The sequence below is a fragment of the Monodelphis domestica genome, chromosome 2 (assembly GCF_027887165.1).
Source record: "Monodelphis domestica isolate mMonDom1 chromosome 2, mMonDom1.pri, whole genome shotgun sequence".
In the NCBI taxonomy this organism is placed as follows: domain Eukaryota; kingdom Metazoa; phylum Chordata; class Mammalia; order Didelphimorphia; family Didelphidae; genus Monodelphis; species Monodelphis domestica.
In genome coordinates this window covers 513210648-513235211 of record NC_077228.1, presented here as the reverse complement: position 1 = coordinate 513235211, position 24564 = coordinate 513210648, and the positions used below count along the sequence as shown (strand labels likewise).

The window sequence follows — 24564 nt, the reverse complement described above, 5'->3', positions numbered from 1 at the left end:
GATCTTTCATTTTATAGTTGAGGAAAACGAAGTCCAGAGAAGTCATGACTTTTCCAAGTTCACACAAATAGTGAGAAATGAAGGCAAAATTTGAACCCAGTTCCTGAGACTCCAAATGCACAAATCTTTCCAAAATGATTCTGAGCAAAATCAGCCTTGAATTGTGGGAAGCATCACGTAGTCTCTGCCCATGAGACCTACTTAAATGGGTACCACTCATGTGGCAGTGTGAGTTTTGGGGCATCCATTTAAAAACTTCCTTACTTTATACAGGCATGCCTGGAATATGGTATTGGTCCTAACACTATCAGTCATCAAACCTTCAGAATCAGGCTCTTACGTTCCTGAAGTCACCCACTTTCTTCAAAGAAGCCCTTTCCTTACTGTCCATTCTGATTGAGCCACCCCAACAAATGCCAGAATTGTGCGCTTTCCTGGTTAGAGGATTTCAGAACGCCTTCCAGAAAGTGCCCCAGCAGTAAAGGAATCTGTGTCAGCAGCAGGCTTTGAAATGGGGAAATGGAGGGAAGCCACAGGCTGTTTAGACGCAAGTTTAACAAGCCTGGAATAAAAAATATCAAAGCTAGCCAGCCTGCTGTCTCCTCTCCTTGTGTACTTCCTTCTTGTTTCCTTGACCTTCACTGTGGCACCTGAATGAGGCCAGGGCTGATTGCCCAAAGGACTGGCTCAAGCCTCTGGGCAAGAGCCTTAGAAAGGTCCAATCTCACTTTCCTCCAGCCCTCGGAGGAGAAGCCGAGGAAGGATCGTTTCTGTTGCCATCCAGTTGGCAAATGCCCAAGTGCCCTCTGGGAGAATCCCACATAATACACTAAATCTCCCACACATATGTGTTCACATGCACATAAACACACACACACACACACACACACACACACACACACACACACACACACACACACTGGTATTTTTACAGCTCTTCCAAACTGTCCAAAAAAGGAACATGAAATTGCGATGTCAGATTCCACTTCCCCAACAGTCCCCAAACTGTAAATATGACAGGCGGGGAGTCAGGGGTTGGCAGGGAGAGATCTAGCCTCTGGGAGGTTTCACAGAATAATAAGCTAATTCTCAAAGGCCTTAGAAAAGAGAAGTCGTGGGTTCGGCATCCACCACCTCCTCTGCCAGGCGAGAAAGGGCAGATTTAAAGTTGGCAACCCCTGCAGGTATCCCTGGAGGCTGCTGAGGCTGGAAATCCCAGGAGGGATGGAATATTCCAAAGTGGGACATTCCCCCCCACAACCACCAGAAAGAAACAACTCTTGAGTTTCCTCAGTCAGTGCTCCCCCCAAGCTGCAGACCTCCTTTTTGGGGAAATGAAATCTGTGGTCATGGCATGACCAAAGCATCAGCTGCTCCCCGGAGCTGGATTTTTCCCAGGGATTTTGCTGGGTATTTTTTTAAGAAGCCAAGGTTATCCCTTCTGTTACCCACCAGCCACAGGACCAGAGTATGATCAGAGCTGAAGTAGAAGGGGCTTCTAGACCAGTTCCTCATTTTACCGATAAAGAAACTGTGGGTCTAAGAGGATCAGAGAATCATAGCTCTAGAGGCAGAAGAGACCTGAAGAGTGATCTAATATTTTTAAACCCTTACCTTCTGTCTTAGAATAAATACTATGTATTGGTCCCAAGACAGAAGAATGGTAAGGGCTAGGCAATGGGGGTGTGTGTGCATGTGTGTGTGTGTGGGTGTTAAGTGACTTGCCCAGAGTCACACAATTAGGAAATGTTTGAGGCTAGATTTGAACCCAGTTACCTCCTGTCTCTAGGTCTGACTCTCAATCCCCTGAGCCACCTAGATGTCCCCAAGGAACTTGCTCATTTTACAGAGGAGTACATTGAGACCCACAAACATTAAGGAACTTGTTCAAGGTCACACAGGGAGAAGGTATCAGACACAGAATTCAAATCCAGTTCTTCCGACACCAAAGCCACCTCATTCCCCCTTGTATTTCTGTTGCTGACTAGTGAGAACCTTTGTCTCTTGGCAACTTATTGAAACATACAGCAAAAAAAAAAGATGATTCTTTTTTCTAATTGCTGCAGAAATTTAAGCTCCCTGAGAGTAGATGTTGTCTCCATTTTTTCTTCATGTGCACAATGTCCAGGCTGGATCCTTTCTACAAAGTGGGGGCTCAACACGACTACCGAATTAAATTAAGTTTGATTCAAGTCCAAGATTTCATAATCATGACATTGAACCCTAAATATTTATTATTTAAAATATTTTATTACTAAAATGGTAGTTATTTATTATAAAAAGAAATAATCTGTCAAAACAATATTAAATATTAACAATATTAAATAAAAAATTAAATATAAAAATGTTAAATATTAAATATATTATATTGATATTAAATATGTTAATATTATTACAATAGTATCAAATTTATACTTACATAATTGCTAAGTAACTATGATTATTATATAGTTATTAAAATATCAAACACTAAACATTTTAAATTCTAATTCTTTAAAGAACCCTTGATTCAGAATCAAAGGACATGAATTCAAAACCTGCCTCTTACTTAAGACCCATCTGATCTTGAGCAAATCCCCCAAGTTTCTTGAGAGCAGAAATAGTTTCATTCCTTTTTCTCTTAATGGTTGGCACAGGGCCTGGCATATGGGAGGCACTTCACGAATAAATATGAGTACAAACGCTGAGAGTTGGGGGAACAGCAGTGGCCATCCTGCTTAACCCATACCTGAAATGGAAATCCTACTACGATAAACACGACAATTTTGATGAATAATGATTGTGCGTTTCCTCCCTTACTAAACGGTCTCGAGACTAGGGCTCCTTCCAGTTCTCAATCTCGGATCTTGTCCTCCCTATTTAGTAACTGTATAGAAAGCAAGACAAATTTGAAAAGTGACTTGCCTGTCTTACAGAAGAAATCAGCAAAGCAGGAGGAGAAGATGAGCATCTCCCAGTTGTGATTCTATGGTCGGACTCCTCTGCTCGTTTAATAAGACAACACCCCACGGAGTCCGATGAGACTAGCAAGGAGCCTCAACCACATTAAGAAGATTTTTAATGAGCACTGTGCTATCTCTGTAACCACTGAAACACCTCCTCCTCCTCTCTTCTCCGGGCTACCCATTAGAGCAAAGTTCAAATAGATCTCCCTCCATGGTTTCATCAGAATGCTCAAGATGACACATCTTCTGACTCCCAGCTTCATCACATCCTCCCCCTAACTCTTCACCCATCAACTGAGAGTCCTTTTATATGACTAGTGTAAAGGATTTATGAACAGGTGAGTGCCAGGCCCTTTTGCCATGATGGATGAGTCATATGGCCAATCCTGAAATGAAGCTCAGTAGAAAGATTTGAGTCCTGGATTGGGATGTTGGCTCTTCCTACCTTACTACCTTCCTACCTGGACCTCAGTTTCAGTTTAGGTATAATGGTATCATTCTCCATCTATTTCTAAATACTATGATATTAAAATAATCATAAGATATTTTATAAATTTCCTTTAAAACTATCTTTTTTCACATAACATAAATAATAGTCTACTAAGATACACATTGAGAATTTCCATTAATTGAACATTTCCCTAAAAAATTAAAGAGAGACAGGCAAGCTTTAGTAAAAGGATATGGATTCAAATCCCACCTATTACCTACATGACAATGGACAAGTCACTTTAATCCCCTGCGCCTCAGTTTCCTCAAATGTAAAATGAGGGAGTTAGAGTAGATGACTTCTATAACTCCTTCTAGCTCTAAACCTATGGTCCCATATCACTTAACCTTCCTAAGCTTAAGTTTCCTCAACTGTAAAATGGTCATGCTAATACCTATGGGACCTATGCAGGTGACTTCATCCCCTTTGGTGTCAGTTTCCTCAGCTCTTTTTCTTTTTAAACCCTTACCTTCTATCTTAGAATCAATACTTTGTATTGGTTCCAAGGCAGAAGAGTAGTAAGGGCTAGGAAATGGGGGTTAGGTAACTTTCCTAGAGTCCCACAGCTAGGAAATGCCTGAGGCCAGATTTGAACCCAGGACTTCCCATCTCTGGGCCTGACTCTCAATCCACTGAGCCACCCAGCTGCCCCCAGTTTCCTCAACTCTCAAATGAAAATATTGGAGGAGATGGCATCTGGGATCCTTTCCATCTGTATATTTATGATCCTCTAAACTTGAGTCCTCTTCTTGCCTGTTTCCATATTCCTCATGCCCACATCTCTGAAGTCAAGAAATCTCCCTTTCATTTCAGCATGAAAATCTATACAATGATTGATGAAGGAAGGTCCATGTTCAGTGTTGGCAGTGACACAGTGGATGCTGCTGCCATTTTCTGCTTTAAACCATGTTCAAATGAACCCCCACGGCATGTCCTCTCCTAACCTGGGGCCAAGGGCTATGGACCAGCGCCAACGCTCATTCTAAAAGCTACCAATGTTCATCTACTCTAGTGTTTGAAAAAGGAAGTTGCTTCTTCCCATTCAAGTGACAGGATTTCAGTGGGGAAGTTTAAATACATTCTGACTTGACAATATTATTAATTCCTTTTTCGTTCTCTGTTAGATGACATGAAGGCAATCATCTTCAAATCAATCAAAAAGCGCTTATTAAACGCCTAACAGTGTACTACATACTGTGCTGGGGTCTGAGGATACAAAAGCAAAAATTAAACAGTTCATGTCTTCTAGAAGTTAATAGTCTACTGTGGGAGACAACATGTACACATATACGATTATAAGAAATAATTGTTTAAACATGGGGGTAATTTGAAAGGCAACAGCAGTGGGGAGGGTGAGGAGAGGTTCAGATTAGCTGTCAGTTAAAGGGTATTTTGAAGGAAACTGAGGATAAAGGGGATAAACATTCTAGGCCTAAGGGGCTCAGAAAATGCATAACAGTAAGAACAGTCAGTGGATAAGCATTTATTAAGCTCTTACTAAATGCTAGTCTACTTCTACATGTTAAAGGGACCCAAAGAAAGACAAAAACAGACAATATGCAAGCAATTATGAAAATGCAAAACAATCTTCAGGTCATGTAGAAAGTAGTCTCAGGAGTGAGCAATGTAAGGGACTAGAGCTATCTTAGAGGCAGCAAGAGAAGCTAAAAGATGGGGGCAAATGAGATCATTCCAGGCACTTGGGACAGCCAGTGTAAAGGCTCCGAGGTGGGAGATGAAGGGCCCTGTGAGAGGAACAGAATGCAGACCAGTGTAGCTGCTTCATAGAGTCCATGAAGAATAAGAAATAATTGGAAGGGCTTTAAATGCCAAACAGAGGACTTTATAATCATTGATTGGGAGAGTAAGAGGCAGTCAGTTTCCTGATTGGGGACAGTGATGTGGTCAAACCTACAATTAGAAAAGTCACTTTGTCAGCTGAGTGGAGGATGGTTGGGAGTATGGAGAGTCTTGGGGCAGAGTGACCAAGAGCAGAGTCTCTGATTGTGGTTTTAAGGTAGAAAGGGCAGCAAGAGTCTTTGTCATTCCAGGGCCAAGAGGCAAAGAATAGAGGACATGAAGAGAGAGTTAGGTCCTGTGTTCAAATCTGGCCTCAGATGAGAGGATAGACCAGAAAAGCAGTGATCATGATAACATCTCTCAGGATCACACAATGAGAAGCACCAAAAGCTCATAGACCCCCAGAGCTGGCTCCTTCCCACCCAGAACCTAACTTTAATATAAAGTTCAAAGTCAAGAAATAGACTGGGAAAATGTTGAAAAACAAAAAAGAACTTGACCATAAAAAGCTATGATGGTGGCAGGGAAGACCAAGGTAAAAACTCAGAAGACAACAGTGTGAAAACAGCTACAAACCAAGCTTCAAAAAAAAAAATGCTAATTGGACACAAATCTGATAAGAATCCCTAGAAGAATTAAAGAATGAAATAATACTAGTAGAGGAAAAAATGAGAGAAGAAATGAGTGATGCACAAAAATTATTAAAAGAGAATTTAATAGACCAAAAAAGGCACAAAAATTGTTGGAGAAAATAACATTTTAAAAAACAGAACTGGCCAAATGATAAAAGTGATACAAAAATCCAATGAAGAAATAAAGAAAAAAATAAAGAAAAAAACAGAATTGGCCTAATAGAAGAAAAAGATGTACAAAAGTTCATTAAGAAAATAATTTCTTAAAAATTAGAATTGGACAATTCCATGAGATATCAAGAAACAATCAAAAAAAGTCAAAAGAATGAAAAAATCCATCAATCCCCTCCAAAAAGAGATCTGAAAATGAAAACTCCCAAGATTATTATAGCCAAATTCCAGAGTTCCCAGGTTAAGTAAAAAATACTATAAGTAAGCAGAAAAAAAAATTCAAGGATCATGGTAAGGCTCACACAAGATTTAACAACATCCACATTAAAGAAGTAGATGGCTTGGAATATAATATTCTGAAAGGTAAAGAAGCCAGGATTACATCCAATAATAGTCTACCTAGCAAAAATGAGTATTTATCCTTCAGGGAGTAAAAATGGGCATTTAATGAAATAAAGAACTTTCAAGCATTCCTGATGGAAGGATGAGAGCTGAATAGAAAAATCTGACATCCAAACACAAGACTCAAGGGAAGCATAAAAAGGTACACATGATAGAGTACTCATAAGGAACTCTATGGAATTAAACTATTTATACACCTATATGGGAACATGACATATAACTTTTAAGAACTTTATCATTAGGACTATTAGAAGGAATCTATATAGACAAGAAGGAATGAGTGTAAGTTGATTATTGGGATCAACTCTAAAAAACAAAGAAGAGGTGAGTTTTTATACAAACAAAACCAATGCAACCAAAATTAGAAGGGAAAAAACAGATTGGGAAAAAATCTTTATAACAAAAAACTCCGACAAAGGTCTAAGCTCTCAAATTTATAAGGAGCTAAATCAATTGTACAAAAAAGTCAAGCCATTCCCCAATTGATAAATGGGCAAGGGACATGAGTAGGCAATTTTCAGATAAAGAAATCAAAACTATTAATAAGCGCATGAAAAATCTCTTATAATGAGAGAAATGCAAATCAAAACAACTCTGAGGTATCACCTCAAACCTAGCAGATTGGCTAATATGAGAGCAAAGGAAAGTAATAAATGTTGGAGGGGATGTGGCAAAATTGGGACACTAATACACTGCTGGTGGAATTGTGAATTGGTCCAACCATTCTGGAGGGCAATTTGGAACTATGCCCAAAGGACTTTAGAAGATTACCTGCTCTTTGATCCAGACATACCACCGCTGGGTTTATACCCCAAAGTGATAATAAGGAAAAGACTTGTACAAAAATATTTATAGTCATATTCTTTGTGGTGCCAAAAAACTGGAAAATGAGGGGATGTCCTTTTATTGGGAAATGGCTAAACAAATTGTGGTATCTGTTGGTGATGGAATACTATTGTGCTAAAAGGAATAATGAACTGGAGGAATTCCATGTGAACTGGAACGACCTCCAGGAATTGATGCAGAGGGAAAGAAGCAAAACCAGGAGAACATTGTACACAGAGACTGATACACTGTGGTATAATCGAATGTAATAGACTTCTCTACTCACAACAATACAATGATCCTGGATAATACTGAAGGACTTATGAGAAAGATGCTATCCACATCCAGAGAAAGAACTGTGGGAGCAGAAATGCAGAAGAAAACTGCTTGATCACATGGGTTGATAGGGATATAATTGGGGATGCAAACTCTAAGCGATCACCCTGGTGCAAATATCAATAATATGGAAATAGGTCTTGATCAATGACACATGTAAAACCCAGTGGAGTTGCTCGTTGGTTACAGGATGGGGAGATGGAGGAGGCAAGGGAAAGACCATGAATCATGTAACCATGGGAAAATAGCCTAAATTTATTAAATAAAAATTTAAAAATAACAGGCAGATTTTAGAATTCATTTAACCTAACTTTCTCATCATAATGGTAAGAAAAGGACCTCAAAAGATGAATCAACTTTCTAAGGTCATGTAGTGAATAAGTGGCAAGTCCAAGAATAAAATTTCAATGTAATTTTTTTAAAAAGAAAAAAAAGAAGAGAAAATTGCATTTGGAGAAATAGGGAGGGAAACGCAAACTGGGGAAATTTTTCTCACATAAAAGAGGCTTGTAAGGAAAAGCTTTTACCATGGAGGGGAAATGGGGGGAATGTTGGGCAATGTTTGAACCTCACTCTCATTGAAATTAGTTCAAAGAGGGAAGAATATATACATAGTCAACTGGGCATAGAAAACGAGGATAAGAGAAATGGAGTAGAGAGGCAACAAAGAGGAGGGTAGATTGAGAGAAACAGTACTCAGAAGTAAAGCAGACTCTTGAGGAGGGGTAGGATAAAAAGAATATAGGTTAGAGGGAAATACAAATTAGTAATTGCAACTGTGAATATGGATGGGATGAGCTCATCCATAAAATGGAAGGAGAAAGCAGAATGGATTAGAAAACATAATCCAATAATACATTGTTTTTTAAACCCTTATCTTCCATCTTAGAATCAATACTGTGTATTAGCTCCAAGACAGAAGAGGAGTAAAGGCTAGACAATAGGTTAGGTGACTTGCCCTGCTAGGAAATGTCTGAAGCCATATTTGAACCCAGGACCTTCCATCTCTAGGCCTGCCTCTCAATCTACCGAGTCACTTAGTTGCCCCCGCCCCCAACAATATGTTATTTACAAAACATACTTGAAACGTAAAAACACACATATAATGAAAATAAAGGGCTGGAACAGAATCCAACTACTTCAGCTGAAATAAAAAAAGGCAAAAGGTGGCAATCGTGATCTTAGAGAAAGCAAGAGCAAAAAATAGACCTATTTAAAAGAGATTATCTGGGAAACTGTATTTTGCTAAAATGTACCATAGACAATGAATATCAAAATGATCAAATATCAAAAATTTTGCATCAAGTTTCTCTGATAAAGGCATCATTTTAAAACAGGGAACTGAGTCAAATTTATAAAAAATAAAACCATATGAAAAAATGCTCTAAATGACTACTGATTAGAGAAATACAAATTAAAACAACTTTGAAGTACCCCCTCCCACCTATAGAAAGTAACAAATGCTGGAGGGAATGAGGGAAAATAGGTACACTGATAAACCGTTAGTGGAGTTCCAAACTGATCTAACTGATCTAAAGAACTATTTGGAACCATGCCCAAGAGACTATTAAACTGGGCATATTCTATGACCCAGTAATTCCACTACTAGATCTGAATCCCTAAGGGATCAAAGAAAAGGTAAAGGACATATGCACATTTATAGCAGCCTTTAAAAAAAGTTTATTTATTTCATTAATTAATTTAGACTATTTTTCCATGGTTACATGATTCATGTCCTTTCCCTCACTTCCCCTCCCCCCTCCCATAGCCAATGAGCAGTTCCACTGGGTTTTACATGTGTCATTGATCAAGATCTATTTCCATATTATTGATATTTGCACTAGCATGTTTGTTTATAGAGTCTACATCCCCAATCATATCCCCATCGACTTGTGTGATCAAGCAGTTATAGCAGCTTTTTTGTGATGGCAAAGAATTGGAAATTGAGGGGATGGATATCTACTGTGAATGAGATGGTTTCAAAGAATCATGGTAAGACCTAGATGAACTGATACAAAATGAAGTGAGAAGAACAAGGAGATCTTTGTGCACAGTAATATCTATATTGTAATGATGATCAACTATGAAAGGCTTAGCTACTCTGATCAATACAGTGACCCAAGAAAAATCTAAAGGACTCAAGATAAAAAAAATACTCTCCATCTCCAGAAAGAGGCTGATGAATGGCAAATTCAAGTAGAATTTTCTCACATTATTTTTTATTTTTTAAATTTTTTTCTTTTTGCAATATGGATAATATGAAAATGTTGTGCATGATTTTACATGTATAGTTAATTATGTCATGTTGCTTATCTTCTCAGTGGGTGGGAAAAAGGGAGAGAATTTAGAGCTCAAAATTATAAAAGAGGGTTTAAATGGAACTAGTAATAATAATAACCAAAAAAAAACATTTTATTTCTTCTGAAAGGGAGTTCTTTGGCTTCACCAGTCTGCGTCCAGGATATAAAAATGATTAAGCATCCCTGGACTAGGATCATTGTTCATTACTCATAATTTATCTAACAAACTTCTCTAATTTACAAAAGGGGTTTTGTGCTTTCTCCTACTCCTTGGGGGTTAGGGGGAACCTAACACTGTACTTAAATGGTGAGCTCCTCAACAGGAATCTGGTGTTTCTGGCTGAACATAAGGAAACAAGAAACTTATTAACTAAGATAAATCTCAACTATGGCAAAAGGCAGGATTCCATGATAGCAATGTACATGTGGTTAAAAAAAAAATAAGAAAGGATTACCCAAAGCTCTGGACTCCTTTACTGTGCCAGAAAAGGATTTTGTTCTCTCAGGATGGTAACCTCAGAGGCATCATAGTACAGTAAAAAAGGATGCTGTATTGAGAGTCGGGGGGGGGGGGGAGGTGTCTCAGTTCAAATATTGGCTCTTTTAGGGCCTCAGTTTTCCCATCTGTGAACTGAAGAGGGTTTGTTAGCTCCAGATATGTGATCCTGGACTTCTAGGTTGGATTCTAGCATTCCCATTAGTGATAATTCCACAGGAAGAAAAAAAAATAAAGCATACTACATACTGATTTTTTTTGGATAATGCTCACATTATCAACAATTAGCAATCCTAAGCCATTCAGAACAATAGCTGATGCTATCTAGTCATGGAAGGTAAATAAATCAGATGTAATGAGATTCTCCCACTTCTTAGGGATCAAAGGCCCTATGGAATTTCAGCCCCCTTTATCTAATTGTTAGTGGATTAAATTGAAAAGCTGAATACAGATGATTATTTTTTTTTGTTTTCGCATTCTTGAAATTTTCTGGTGTGTTGTTTTTTTAAACCCACAGGCTTTAGGTATTTTTCCTGTGACACCTGGCAGTTCATGAAAGCAAACCTCTGGATTTAGTGGGCACATGGTATTTGGGACCAGTGATGGTCTGGTCTACCCTTCTACTTCCCCAAGCCAGAGTTGGCAGGGATCATAGAGGCCATCTATTCATGCACAATTTGATAGATTTAAAGCTGGAAGGGGCCTTTGAAAACCATCAAATCCAATCTGCTCATTTTACAGATAAGGAAACTGAGGCACAGTGAATTGACTTGTTTATTGGAATCATGAGAGGCAGGATTGGAGCCTAAGTCCTTGGACTCAGGAGAGAGTATTCCTTGCACTGTACCACAGCATTGTATTTTAAATGCTAGTTGTAATCATTCCAGAGGGGAGGGAGGATTTCACAAGCTGGGCTCTGGCAATACCCTGTCATTACATGTCCCTGCACAGTCCTCGGGAGCCATACTTAAAAGGTACAGAAAGTGCAGGGATTGCCACGTCACCTGCTTTCTGGTTGGAGAGACAAAAATAACCATGTCACAGCAGAATGGCTACCCAGATGATGTACCCGACTCCCCATGGAGACAGCCACCGTTCTGCTCCTCTACCAGTACACTCCAGGTGAGAGAGTGACAGCTCTTTTCTCCCCTTCCAACCATGTTGGCTGGGATGATACCATCCCATTCCAATGGCATTCTACAAAAACGAAAGAGGAGGAATGGATGTCTGTTTAGATCCTAGCCTATGATAGTTAAACTTAAGAACAAGAACGGGCACAGGGTCGAGTTTACTTCAAATTCTAACCCCTTCTAAAAAAAATAGACCTTTAAAAAAAGTTTTGATTAAAAAAAAAAAAGAACATGGTCCCAAATATGAAAAGAACGACTCCTTTGCAAAAGTGAGAGGACCAGGGATACGGTACATTGCAAGTATTTTCAGATTTTTTTCAACATCTTTTATGAATTTTTTTTCTTGGGGGACAGGGTGAGGAGGGGGGAAAAACCTAAGAAATTCTGGTGATGGAAAAAAAATAATAAATAATAAAAATAAACAAATAACTAAATAAACAGGAAGGAACAACAGTTGGCCATTAGTTGTGGATTTTTTTTTTCTATTATCAGAGTGGCAGTCACTTAAATGCAAAATCTGTCAAAGTGACTAGCATAGTACCCAGCACAGAATGTTTACGCTGTTCCTCCTTTTGGTAGGTCCTCTGCGTTAGGCAGCATAAAGACATAGCAGAGTAGAGTGGAAGGAACCCATGAAATTGAGGTTGGAGAATCTGGGTTCTAATTCTGCTTCACCACTTGCTATCTGTATAACTCTGGTCAAGTCACTTTCCCCCTGAGCCTTAATTTCCTCTTCTGTCAAAAAGAGGAGGATAGTCCTAAAAAAGAAATCTAGTTATGATGAAGTGTGTCAGATTCCACTTACCTTCTGCCCTATAACTACTCTGAAAGTGGTAGATTCTTCTTAATCAATACCACCCTCCATTAAAACTCAGACTATGCTTTTAGGGAATAAATCTGTGTCTGAAAGAAAGTAAAGAGAGCCTCCTGGTGACAATCTCCTGGGGCTTCATCCCTTTTATGCCTGGAGTTCATCCAGTCTACACAACAAAATATCATTTTCAACTATCAAATATGGCTTTTTATTCATCAAGGACAAGAGAGATGTAATGGTCCAGGAGCTTAAGCAATATTAGCAACAGAGAAAAAAGATAAGAATGGAAGGCATTTGGGGATTAGAAAACCAAAAGATTCAACTATGATAAACTTAATAAACGAGGAGTGGTAATAAATGCATTCCTTTTTGCAGCTGTTTGCTAGCTATGAAAGCTGTTAAACTCACTGAATGGACCATAAGCATCCAACCAATCAATCAATTCAACAAATATTTATTAAGCATCAGCTATATGACAGATATTGTGCTGAGGATACAAAGACAAAAAAATGAAACAATTTTGTATTCTTTTGTGGGAGGCAATATACACATCGATGTATTTGTGAAAAAGATAAAAGGATCATTTTGGAAGAAGGCATCAGCAGTGGGGGGAGGATCATAGAATCATATATTTAGAACTGGAAGTGACCTTTAAGTCATTGAGTCTAATTTCCTCATTTTATTGAGGTGAATACTGATATCCACAGAGATCATGTAGTTTGTTCAAAGTCCCCCATTTATTACACAAAGGTAATAAGCAGTGGTGGGACTGGAACTCAGACCCTCTGATTCCAAATCTGAAACCCTATCCTGTGACCAGGCCTCTCACAGAAAGGACTTAATAATATAAACTCCTTGAACCATGGTAATAAATTAGTGACCAAAACATTTCAGTCCATAAAAGAAGCCATTTGAAATGGAAAAGGAAGTTTTAAGGGCATCTCTGGAGAAAGAATGGAGAAGATTATTATTACATGTCCCCACTTTAAACTGCCTTGTTTAAGAAAAGTGTTGATGTTAAGAAAAGTTAGATGAAAGTGTTTTGAGATCTGCAGCAAAGGAGTGATCTCTCTCTCTCTCTACCTACATATATATACATACAACACAAACATATATACACACATATATGTTTGCAATGCCATTACAATATATATTATTTATAAAGTAGTATTCCTAACCATACTTGTAACTATTTTCATTAGAAATAATAACATTAATCATCAGTTTTGAAAAACAAAACAAAAAACCTTTTCCTTACCCTTCTGGTTTGAAATTCTGTTCCCAGGCTTTCAAAGTATAGAACTTGATAAGTGAAATGTCTTCATTTTCTGAATCAATCCACAGGCATTTATTAAGTGCCCATGTGCCAAGCACTGTGCTAGGTGCTTATGATAAAGAGATAAAAAATGAAGTGGTTTCATGGGGAATTTTCTTTTTCTTTCCTCACCTATCTTCCTTCTTTCTTCCCTTTCTTTTCCTTCCTTCCTTCCTTCCCTCATTCCCTCTCTCCTTTCCTTCCTTCCTTCCCTCCCTCTCTCTCTCCTTCCTTAACTATGAATGGAACCAAATATTCAAACTCAGGATCATCCCTGAAAACCTGGCCCATATGGTCACCATGCTCATGGCAGGTTTCGTGTTCCCAGCCCAGACACTTCTAATATGAGCTTTGCTTGACTCAGCCTCAACTTAGAAGGGGGAGAGAGGGCACATCACAGCCTGACCCAAGCCCTGGTTTTCTGAGCAGCTGCAGGACCTTTCCATAGACCCAGCAGCCCACTCCATTCCTTTCTCCCCATAGATTTTTGCTGCTTCTAAGCCTCACGGCCAAGGCTGCAGGAAGTGGCCCATTCTCTCTTGTGGGAGAAAACAGTTCTCTCAGCTGTTTTCCAATGCATCTTTTCCATCTTTATATTCTTCATATTTCACCTTTAAATATTCTTTTTCTCTTGACATATTCTATTTCTCCTCATTTGGTTAACTGCCAAGCCAGATCCAAATTCTCCAAATCAGCATTTATCCGAAAGAAAGCATTGCCTTTCAAAGGGAGCTGGGCATTAACTCCTGAGGGTGGCTGGCATTAAGTCACTCTCAGACTCACAGGAAAAAAAAAAAAGACACCACACACACACAACACAACACAACACAACCAGAGTCAAAAGAGTGCATTATTTTCCTAAAGCAACAGAAAAGAGATCCAAGAGCCCTGATACCAAAGGGAAAACAGATGGCATCTTAACCAGCCCATATCCCCCGCCCCCCCCCCCCCCTCCACCCCAAACAACAGAAACTAATCTCTGAAGTTGAGAACAGCCAATCTGGGTGACATCGACATCAACCAGCCGCTAGAAACTGTTACCCGCAATAAAACAACCGGACCAGCATCCCCCCTTTCCCAGGATGCCTATAGGATGCTCTGGTCTCTGGCTGAATTTTTTAATTTTATTTTTGAAATAAATGATCAATTACTTACTGGCTCTCTCTCTCTCTCTCTCTTTCTCTCTTTCTCTCTCTTCTGTCTCAAAATGAGAACTACTCCTCTCTAACTTCTGACATGGACAAGCCAGGCTGTCTATTCCGGGGTTTGGTGCTTGCCTGGGAGGAAAACCACACAGAGCAGTGAGACGGAGAGTTTCTTGAGCAATGATTCACATACGGAAGCGAGTTGGCTTCAGCAGCACTCTGACATTCAGAACACACACACACACACACACACTCTCTCTCTCTGTCTCTCTCTCTCTGTCTCTCTCTCTCACACACACACACACACACACACACACGCTCTGCACCCCCTCTCCCTCCCGTCACACAACACACACACACACACACACACACACACACACACACACACACACACACACACACGCGCGCGCGCGCGGACACTTGGGGAAAGGGAGCAACAAATGAGCTTTCCATTCTGCTCAGCTGAATCTCTGCTTTCACTTGATTTGTACCTGGGTCGAAATGCCGAAAACTAAGCCCATTTAAAGGCGTAGCTGGCTCTTTTAATGCTGGTCGTTTCCCCAGTGTGTACACATATATATTAAAGTACAACACCGCCCCCCCCCCCCCATCCTCCCATTCTTGCAGTTGCAGTCGGTGGCTCCGTCAGCCAGAGTCCCAAAGAGGATGTACCCAAGCGAGAGGGGGAGAGACCAGGAGAGCAATCGGAGCAGCCTGTGGACAGAGTAAGGAGCCATGCCAGCAGATGGCCTGAAAATCAACCCAGTGTAACTGGGGGCTGACGGGAATTACCGCCGTTACCACCAGCTGAAGGTGGGGAGCTGCTTCAGGAAAAGTGAATGGAGGAGGGACCAACAGAAAGGAACTGAGGCAGAAATAACTGCTGACCACAGGGTTCTGTAGGAATAGTGGGCTCGTGGCACTCTGGACCCTCACCCTCTAACTCCGGTCTGAAACCCCGCCCGCTTCCCCCCCCCCCCCCCCCCCCCCCCCCCGTCCATCACCACAAGCTCTTCCTCCCTCCTCTCCTCTTCACTCTTTTTTTTTTTAAACTCTTTTCCGCTGTCTTAGAATTAATACTAAAGCGGGACAATTAGGTGACTCAGTGGATCGAGAACCAGGAACCAAGGCACAGTATTCATTCTGAGATGGAAAACAAGTGTTTAAAAAAGTTACCAGTACTGAGTATCAATTCCAACGCAGAAGGTAATAAGGGCTAGGCAGTTGGGGTTAAATGACTAGCTCAGGGTTACACAGCTAGGAAGTGTCTGAGGTCACATTTGAACCTAGAACCTCCCATCTCTAGGCCACTGAGTCACCTATTTGCCCTTCCCTTTTTCTACTTCAGAGAACAAGAAAATGATGAGCAGAAGTGGGAGCTGCCTTCCCCCTTTGAATGATCACAATATATTATACCTTTACATACCTAGAGATGTGCATGTTGGGTAAGATTATAAACTCCTGGAGGGCTGGGATTTTTGCCTTCTCTGTATTCCCAATGCCAGCAGGGGCTTAATAAATAATGCTAGTAGATTACTCTTGCTCTCTGCCTTGCTCCTAGAAGACTCCAACTGTCACTATAGCAGTTAGCCTCCGAAATGAGCAGCTAGTGTAAGGGACCCAACAGAAAGGAAGGACAGAAACCACAGCAGCCCATCCCAGGGCAAAGAACTTGAAGATAAGGTGGTGGCACTGAAAGGAACTGGGGTGGAGTCAGTTGTAGAGCCCAGAATTGGGGATCCCCTCTCTCCTCTTCACACCCCCCAAGCTGGAACGGCTTTATCCTCCTTAGCACTATGTAATCTTATCTCCCTAGCCCAGTGATGGCAAACTTGTTAGAGATGGAGTGTCAGCCCCACCCTTACTCCACACAGAGGAGGGAGAAAGCTCTCCCATTGGGCTCCTGAGCAGAGGGGAAGGTGAAGTGAGGAATGTTCTTAGTGCAAGTGTAGAGAGGGGAAGGGTAGTGACATGAGCTCTCTGCTCCCCTTCAGCTCTGCCACCTATAAGTCACCCACCTTATATCTTGTGCACTCCCATTGGGCTGCTGGGCAGAGGGACAGGGGATGTGAAAAAAATGTCATCAGGTACGGTGAAGGAGCAGTTCTGCCTGAGTCCCTCTGCCTTTCTAGTAAGGAACTCTGGGGGAAAGAGGGGCAGCTACATGCCCCCAGAAAGTGTTCTATAAGCCACCTTTGGCACCTGTGCCATAGGTTCACCATCACTACCCTAGTCTAATGAGCCTGGAATCAGGAAGACTGAAGTTCAAATTCTGTCTCAGATATTTAGCTGTGTGACACTAGACATGCCACATGTGTACTTACCCCATGTCTGTCTGTTTCCTCATCTTTAAAATAATAATAACACCTACCTCCCAGGATTTTTGTAAAGATCAAAGGAGATAATTAATCAATCAACAAGGATTTATTTAACACTTTCTACATGCCAGGCACTAGGCTGGGCACTAGGAGTTTCAAAGACAAAAAACGATCCCTTTGTTGGCACTTGCTAGCTGTGGGACTTTTGGACAAGTCATTCAGTCTCTAGCAACCTCAGCTCTTCATCATTGAAGTGAGAGAGCTTGGACAAAGTGGTTTCTGAGGCTCCCTCCAGGTTGTCATTCCCATGAAATAGTCCCTGCCCTCAAGGAGCTTACATTGCTTAGAGAATATTAAAGCGCTTAGCAACATAGCTAGCACATAGCCAGTGCCATATAAATGTTAGCTATTATGTATTGATTTACTGTCTTCCCCTTTTGAATATAAGCTCCTTGTGGCAGGGAGATGGCTTAGTGAACAGAGAGCCATGCTTCAAGGTGGGAGATTCTGGATTCAAATCTGGCCACCAACACTTCCTAGCTAGGTGATCCTGGACAAATCACTTAACCCAGTTTGCCTATTCTTCTGATACTTTTTATTGATTCTGATTCTAAGACAAAAGGTAAAAGTTAAATATATATATATATATATTTTAAAGAATGCCCCCTTGAGGTCAGGGACTGTTTTAGCATTTTCTTTGTATCCTGTCTTTCGTTAAAAATTCTCAATTGCCTGGAGAGCAGAAGCCAAGTTTTATTCATCTTGTTATCCTTAGCACCCAGTTGTGTCTTATAAGTAGGGTGTTTGTATATTTCCTGATTGATGTCATCATCTACCTCCCCAGCAATAGCTTATTCCTCCTAAGGAGAAGTCCATATGGAACACCTCATCCACTCCCATGTCTCCCAAGTCCTCAGATTTATGCCACTGAATGAATATTAATCAATAACCCCCCTTCCCCATATCCACTGGACACTGTTCCACCATTTTGAAAAATGGGACTCCTCCCAGTGGCTCCAGGAAGTCTCTCAAAGGACAAAGGAGGAGATAACAGTAATAACTTAATAATGACTTACATTGCCATAGCATTTACAAAGTACTTTCCCATCACTTTCTCATTTCATCTTCACACCATCCCCCTCAGATAGGTAGGGGAAGGGTTATGCCCATTTTGCAGATGAGTAAACTAAGGCTCAAATGACTCCAAAAGTTCACATTAACTAGTCATTGGAAAAACCAGGCAAAATCTTGCCTTTCTGCCTCCAAGTTCAGGAGGACACCATGGGTTCCACCAACCAGAAAGGCTTTCTTTCTCCTTACACTCTTTTCTCCCAAGTATAGTCCAAAGACAACTAGTGAATTTAGTAGACTACATACCATTCCCCAAACACACCCCATGCTTTCCAGACTCTGTGCCTTTGCTTACAACATTCCTTGTACCCAAATGTCCTAACACCCTATCTTCCTTTAAAAAGTCTGACTGTTCTTTAAGGTCCAGCTCAAAGCTCATTCTCCATTATAGAAAGATGTTGCTCTCTTCTGAAGTCCCAACAATATTCTGTCTGTACGTCTCATAAGTCTTTATAGCCTTTTTTTATATATTAGCATTATTTGTTCAATGAAATAAATAAATAAACATCTATCAATATCTAAGCCCAAATTCAGGAGAGGTCACTGTCACTTGGAAGGGTCAGTGAAAGACTCATAGATGAAGTGGTTCCCAAGCTGAGTACAGGGGCAGCTAAGTGGCACAATGGATCAAGCACCAGGCTTGGAGGAAAGAAGACTCTTCCCGAGTTCAAATCTGGCCTCAGACACTTACTAGCAGTGTGACTGTGGGCAAATAATTTTACCATAGTAGCCTCAGTTTCCTCATCTGTAAAATGAGCCAGAGAAGGAAATGGTAAACCACTCCAATATTCTTGTCAAGAAAACCCCCCAAAAGGTCATAAAGAGTCAGACACTACCGAAACAATTGAACAGTGACAAGCTGGACCTAAAAGGAAGGAGAGAGGTAGCATAAATATAATTTGAAGAAGGCCTAAGCAAAAACACAGAGATGGGTGCGGGCAAGATGGAAAGTAGTTCAGCATGGTGGGAGGATGGAATACATGAAGGGGAATAATATGAGCTAAGGAGGTCCTAGAACGCCAGGGTCAGGAGTCACACTTTATTTGGAAGCCACTCAAAGGTTTTGAGAGGTGGTACATGAAGATTCCTTTGACAGAGGGGAGAGAAGGAAGGCAGGGACATCAGAGGCTATTCTGGGAGCCCAGATGAGAAGAGATGAAGGCATTATGGCTTCTTGACATTTTGACTAAGATCAAGTGTAGAAGAGATAGAGGCACAATGTAGGGAGGCAGCCATGAGAGAGGAGGAGAAGGAATATTATAGAAATTGAAACAATAGATTTTGGTAACAAATGTAATCTATAGCACCAGAGCCAGAGGAATCAAAGATGGCAGAAGACTAGGGTTATTGGTATTTTTTAAAGGAAGAGAAAAATTCAGTAAGAAGAACAGATTTGGGAAGGAATGTTCAGTTTGGAGAATGTTGAGTTGGAAGTGGCTTATGCAAGGGAAGAGCACCAACAGACAGTTGGGAGGTACCATAATATAGTAAAAAAAGCTTGAAGTCTGGGTTTAAGTCTCACTTATACCACTCCCTGCCTTGGTTTTCTCCTCTGCAAAATGAGGAGATTGGACTATATGGCCTTTCTGCTCTAGATCCTATCGCATATAAGTCTAGTGCTGATGGAGCAGCTAAGTGGATCAGTAGATTGAAAACCAGGCCTAAAGACAGGAAGTCCTGGGTTCAAATTTGGTCTCAGAGAGTTTTTAGCTGTATGACCCTGGACAAGTCGTTTAAACCCTAATTACCTAAACCTTACTGTTCTTCCTTGGAACCAACACACAATATTGGTTCTCAGACAGAGGGTAAGAGATTTATTTTTTCCCACTGGATTATACATATAGTATCACTCAAAAACTATTTTCATATTAATATTTTTATAATAATCTTTTAAAAACCAAAACCCCACATCTAATACCCATATAAAAAAGTGAAAAATCTAATGTTTTCCTTCTGCATTTCTATTCCCACAGTTCTTTCTCTCAGTGTAGATAGCATTCCTTATCATAAGTCAGAGGGTAAGAAATTTTTTTAAAAAGACTAGAGCTTGAGAGGGAGATCAGGGCAGAATACATAGATCTGACTATAGCTGAGTCAAGATGATAATTAAACCCATAATATTTCATCCAATGATATTGGATGAAAGTACCAAAAGTATCTGCCCTGTCAGTTAACAAACATTTATTACTTTTTTGCCTGGATGTGGGATAGCTGCTAGGGTTACAGAGACAAAGAATAAAAACAACTTCTACTCTCCGGAGCCTATGATCTGGTCAGTTAATCAACTTGTACTTCTAGCAGCTAAATAGCACAGTAGATGAAGTCAGAAGGACTTATATTTAAATCTGGATTCAGACACTTCCTAGCTGTGTGACCCTGGGCAAGTCACTTAACCTCCATTGCCCAGCCCTTATCACTCTTCTGCTTTAGAACCAATATATAGTATTGATTCTAAGATGAAAGATTTTTTAAAAAGATATTGACTCTATATGATATACAATTCATATGATACATTACCTTTGTGAAGACTGCAGGTCTTTACCTAACTTGTAAGTTTGCTTATGGAGGCAGAGTCAGAAAAGCTGTAGCATTAGAGTTATTGTGAAGTTTTCTATATTCTCAAGGAAGAAATTACACATCAGAAAACTTGAACTTTGTATTAGGTTCAAAATGTTCCCAAATTTATCAATCACATCGAAACAAATTCATGTTCTCAAAACAAGGACTAACTCTTATCTTGTCCATAGCATGCATTCCACAAACATCTGAACCAATACAAGTACATGCTGGGGTCATGAAAGAACCAATTAAGAAATACAGAAGCCAATAGAAATTTTTAATAACTCCCCAAAATAACGACTAGTATGGAAGCCTGTTGGTCTGTTTATCTTCGGGGTGGGGGAAATGAAACCATAGGCCAAAAGAATTTCCGATTCAATTAATCTATGGACCAAAAGAAGTTCCAACTTCAACCACCAGGCAAGGTTAAGAAATAGAAAAGCATTATTAACCAAATTACTATTAAAAACCAGAAAGTAACTGATTTCCCCAGCAAATGGGAGAAACGCCTATGACAAGATCTAATTGTTTATCAACTTCAATCTCACACCTCTTCTGGAATGAGGAATTTCTTTTCTTTTCTTTTTTTTTTAAGAATTGAAAATTTTTATTTAATCAATTGATTTAGAATATTTTCCCATGGTTTCATGAATCGTGCTCTTTCCCTTCCCTCCTCCCACCTCCCTCCTGTAGCCAACAAGCTATTCCACTGGGTTTTACTTGGGTCACTGATCAAGACCTGTTTCCCTATTATTGATATTTACAATTAGGGTGATGGCTTAGCATCTCCATCCCCAATCCTATCCCCATTGACCCATGTGATCAAGCACTTGTTTTTCTTCTGTGTTTCCGCTCCCCCAGTTCTTCCTCTGGATATGGATAGCGTCTTTCTCATAAGTCCCTCAGAATTGTCCTGGGCCATTGCATTGCTGCTAGCAGAGAAGTCCATTACATTAGATTGTACCACTGTATCCATCTCTGTGTATATGGTTCTTGGAACAAGGAATTTCTTATTTAAGAACTGATACAGAAAATACCTCCTCCTCTTCACCCAATAAAGATGGCTCCTTGCTCACTGGGTTTTGGGGCTGTCAGTATGAGGCCAATAGACCATTAAACAATAAAAGTTGATGGGGGTGAGGGGTATGGTTGAGGGAAATGAAAACTCCACTTTATCCTATGAAAGAAGTTCATGTAATAAAAATGAAAAAGAATAACTGCTACCTGTGAACTAAAAAGGGAGGGGAGCGGCAGAGGAAGTTTGGATTATTATTGGTTTGTCCCTAACCTTATTACTATAGCGTATGAATCAACATGGAATAGTGAAGAAAGAACAGGTCTTGGAGTAAGGAAGACCTACGTTCTACACCTGTCTCTGACACAGGCTGACTGTATGATTCTAGGCAAATCACTCGACCTTTCCAGGGTTTCCCTCTCCTTCCTTCCTTCCTTCCTTCCTTCCTTCCTCTACTTCCTCTCCTTCCTTCCTTCCTTCCTTCCTTCCTTCCTTCCTTCCTTCCTTCCTTCCTTCCTTCCTTCCTTCCTTCCTTCCTCTCCTTCCTTCCTTCCTTCCTTCCTTCCTTCCTTCCTTCCTTCCTTCCTTCCTTCCTTCCTTCCTTCCTTCCTTCCTTCCTTCCTTCCTTCCTTCCTTCCTTCCCCTCCTCTTCCCTTCTGTCTTAGTAACAACTCCAAGATAGAAGAACAGCAAAGGGCTAGGCAAATGGAATTGAGTGATTTGTCCAGAGTCACACAGATAGGAAGTGCCTGAGGTCAGATTTGAGCCCAGGTCCTCTCAACTCCAGGTCTGGCACTCTATCAACTATGCTACCTAGCTCATCCTCAAGGAAACTTTCTAAGAGCATAAGAATTATAATCTTTATATATATATATATATATATATATATATATAAACATAATAGAAGGATTCTTCATTCTAGCATCGCAGATTTAGAAGCAGTAATCTTCCTTATCAATGAAATCATGTTGATACTTTAAAATAATAATGTAATAATGATAATAATGATAATAACCCCTCAAAGTCCAATCCATTCATTATCCAGGTCATGAGGGAGGGCATAATGGCAAAGTAAGGGAAGGTCATCAGAGTAATGTACAGAGTTAATGTACAGTCAGAGACCAAACCCAATAGTTCTGAAAGTTTGAAAATCTGACTTGGGGGCCTCTGGCTACATCACTGGGTAAGCCACTTGGCCAATATAACAGCTGTTTTTGTGAATTAAGAAACGGATGAGGCAGCTTGGGGGTGTAGACTCCCCCCACTCAGATTCACTGTGATAACGAGGATAAAGTGGAATTCAGCCATCTTCTAGGATCACAAGAAATGTTGGGATGGCCCAGACACACCAGTACCCCTATCTCTGGGAAATGCTTGGGTGCAGATGGTACTGGTCAGTGAAGCAGGCAAGCCACAAGTGCACATGACATGGGCTGATATGAATACTTTTATTATGGGCCAGGATGACTTCATACCCACACTGGAAGCAGATCTTGCCAATAATGGTCAAGGGCTTCATACTGCCTTTTGTCAACAGTATTCCCAACACCAAATTATACAGCCCTGTAATACAGAGTCATGCGGGGCAACTGTGAGAAATAATTTCATTCCTAAGCCCAGAGGAGAAGGAATAAGGGCAGGAATTGAGGAATCTGGAGAGGAAGAAGCAGGAAATTCCAAAAATCTCATTCTAAAGCATGGGAAAAACCAATACAGTCCTATGGACTGAGACAGAAGGGTCAGTAGAATCAGGTAAACAATATTCATGGTGACCATCACTACATGAATGGCAAAAAAAAAGTCAAAATGAAAAATTATAAATCCTAAGTTTGATAAGTAGGTAAATGATAGCTAGGCTAGCTAGCTAGCTAGATGATACAGCTGTTGGCTAACCAGATAGATGATATAGATGTCTGAACAAATACATGAAAGGTTGATAGATGATGAGAAATGATATAGTTGGATAAGTAGAGAGGTATAGACAATGAATGGATAGATTGATGATAAATAAGGAGATAGGCAGATGAAGAGATAGATATATTATATAAATGGACATATATAGAGGATAAATGGATAGGCCAATAAAGAGATGGATAAATTGTATAGATGGATGGATAGATAGACAGATAGATATGCTATTAGGCATTGTGCTAAATACTAGGGATACAAATATTCCTATACTCATAGAACTTATATTCTATAGAGAAAGATGACACATAAAAGAGCTGAACAAAAGAGAGAGGGAAAGGTACCCAATGGAGTTGAGAGCTAGAGAGAGAGAGAAAGAGAGAGAGAGAGAGAGAGAGAGAAAGAGAGAGAGAGAGAGAGAGAGAGAATTTCACCTTCTCATTTTTTTTTTGAGATGACGGTTATGTGGAAAACTGTATATAATGTCAGACTTTTCTGAAATGTTGATTGATTTTGCCCAAAGGGTTTCTTTCTTTCTTTCTCTTTCTTTCTTTCTTTCTTTCTCTCTTTCTCTCTTTCTTTCTTTCTTTCTCTTTCTTTCTCTTTCTCTCTCTCTTTCTTTCTCTCTTTCTCTCTCTTCCTTTCTTCCTTCTTTCCTTCTTTCTTTCTTTCTTTCTTTCTTTCTTTCTTTCTTTCTTTCTTTCTTTCTTTCTTTCTTTCTTTCTTTCTTTCTTTCTTCTTCTTTCTTTCCTTTCCTTTCCTTTCCTTTCCTTACTTTACCTTTTCTTTCCTCTTTCTTCTTTCTCTCATCCTTTCTTTCCTTCCTTCCTTT

At 40.1% G+C, this 24564-nt stretch overlaps 1 protein-coding gene across 1 annotated transcript in view; it reads right to left on the bottom strand.

The window, feature by feature from the left end:
- SPECC1 (sperm antigen with calponin homology and coiled-coil domains 1) overlaps nucleotides 1-15372 on the bottom strand; it is a 316173-nt gene extending 300801 nt beyond the window's left edge. The window contains 2 exon segments of the mRNA XM_056819663.1: nucleotides 14812-14933; nucleotides 15293-15372. The gene's annotated coding sequence lies outside the window, so the exon portion shown is untranslated.
- Between the last annotated feature and the right edge of the window lie 9192 nt (nucleotides 15373-24564).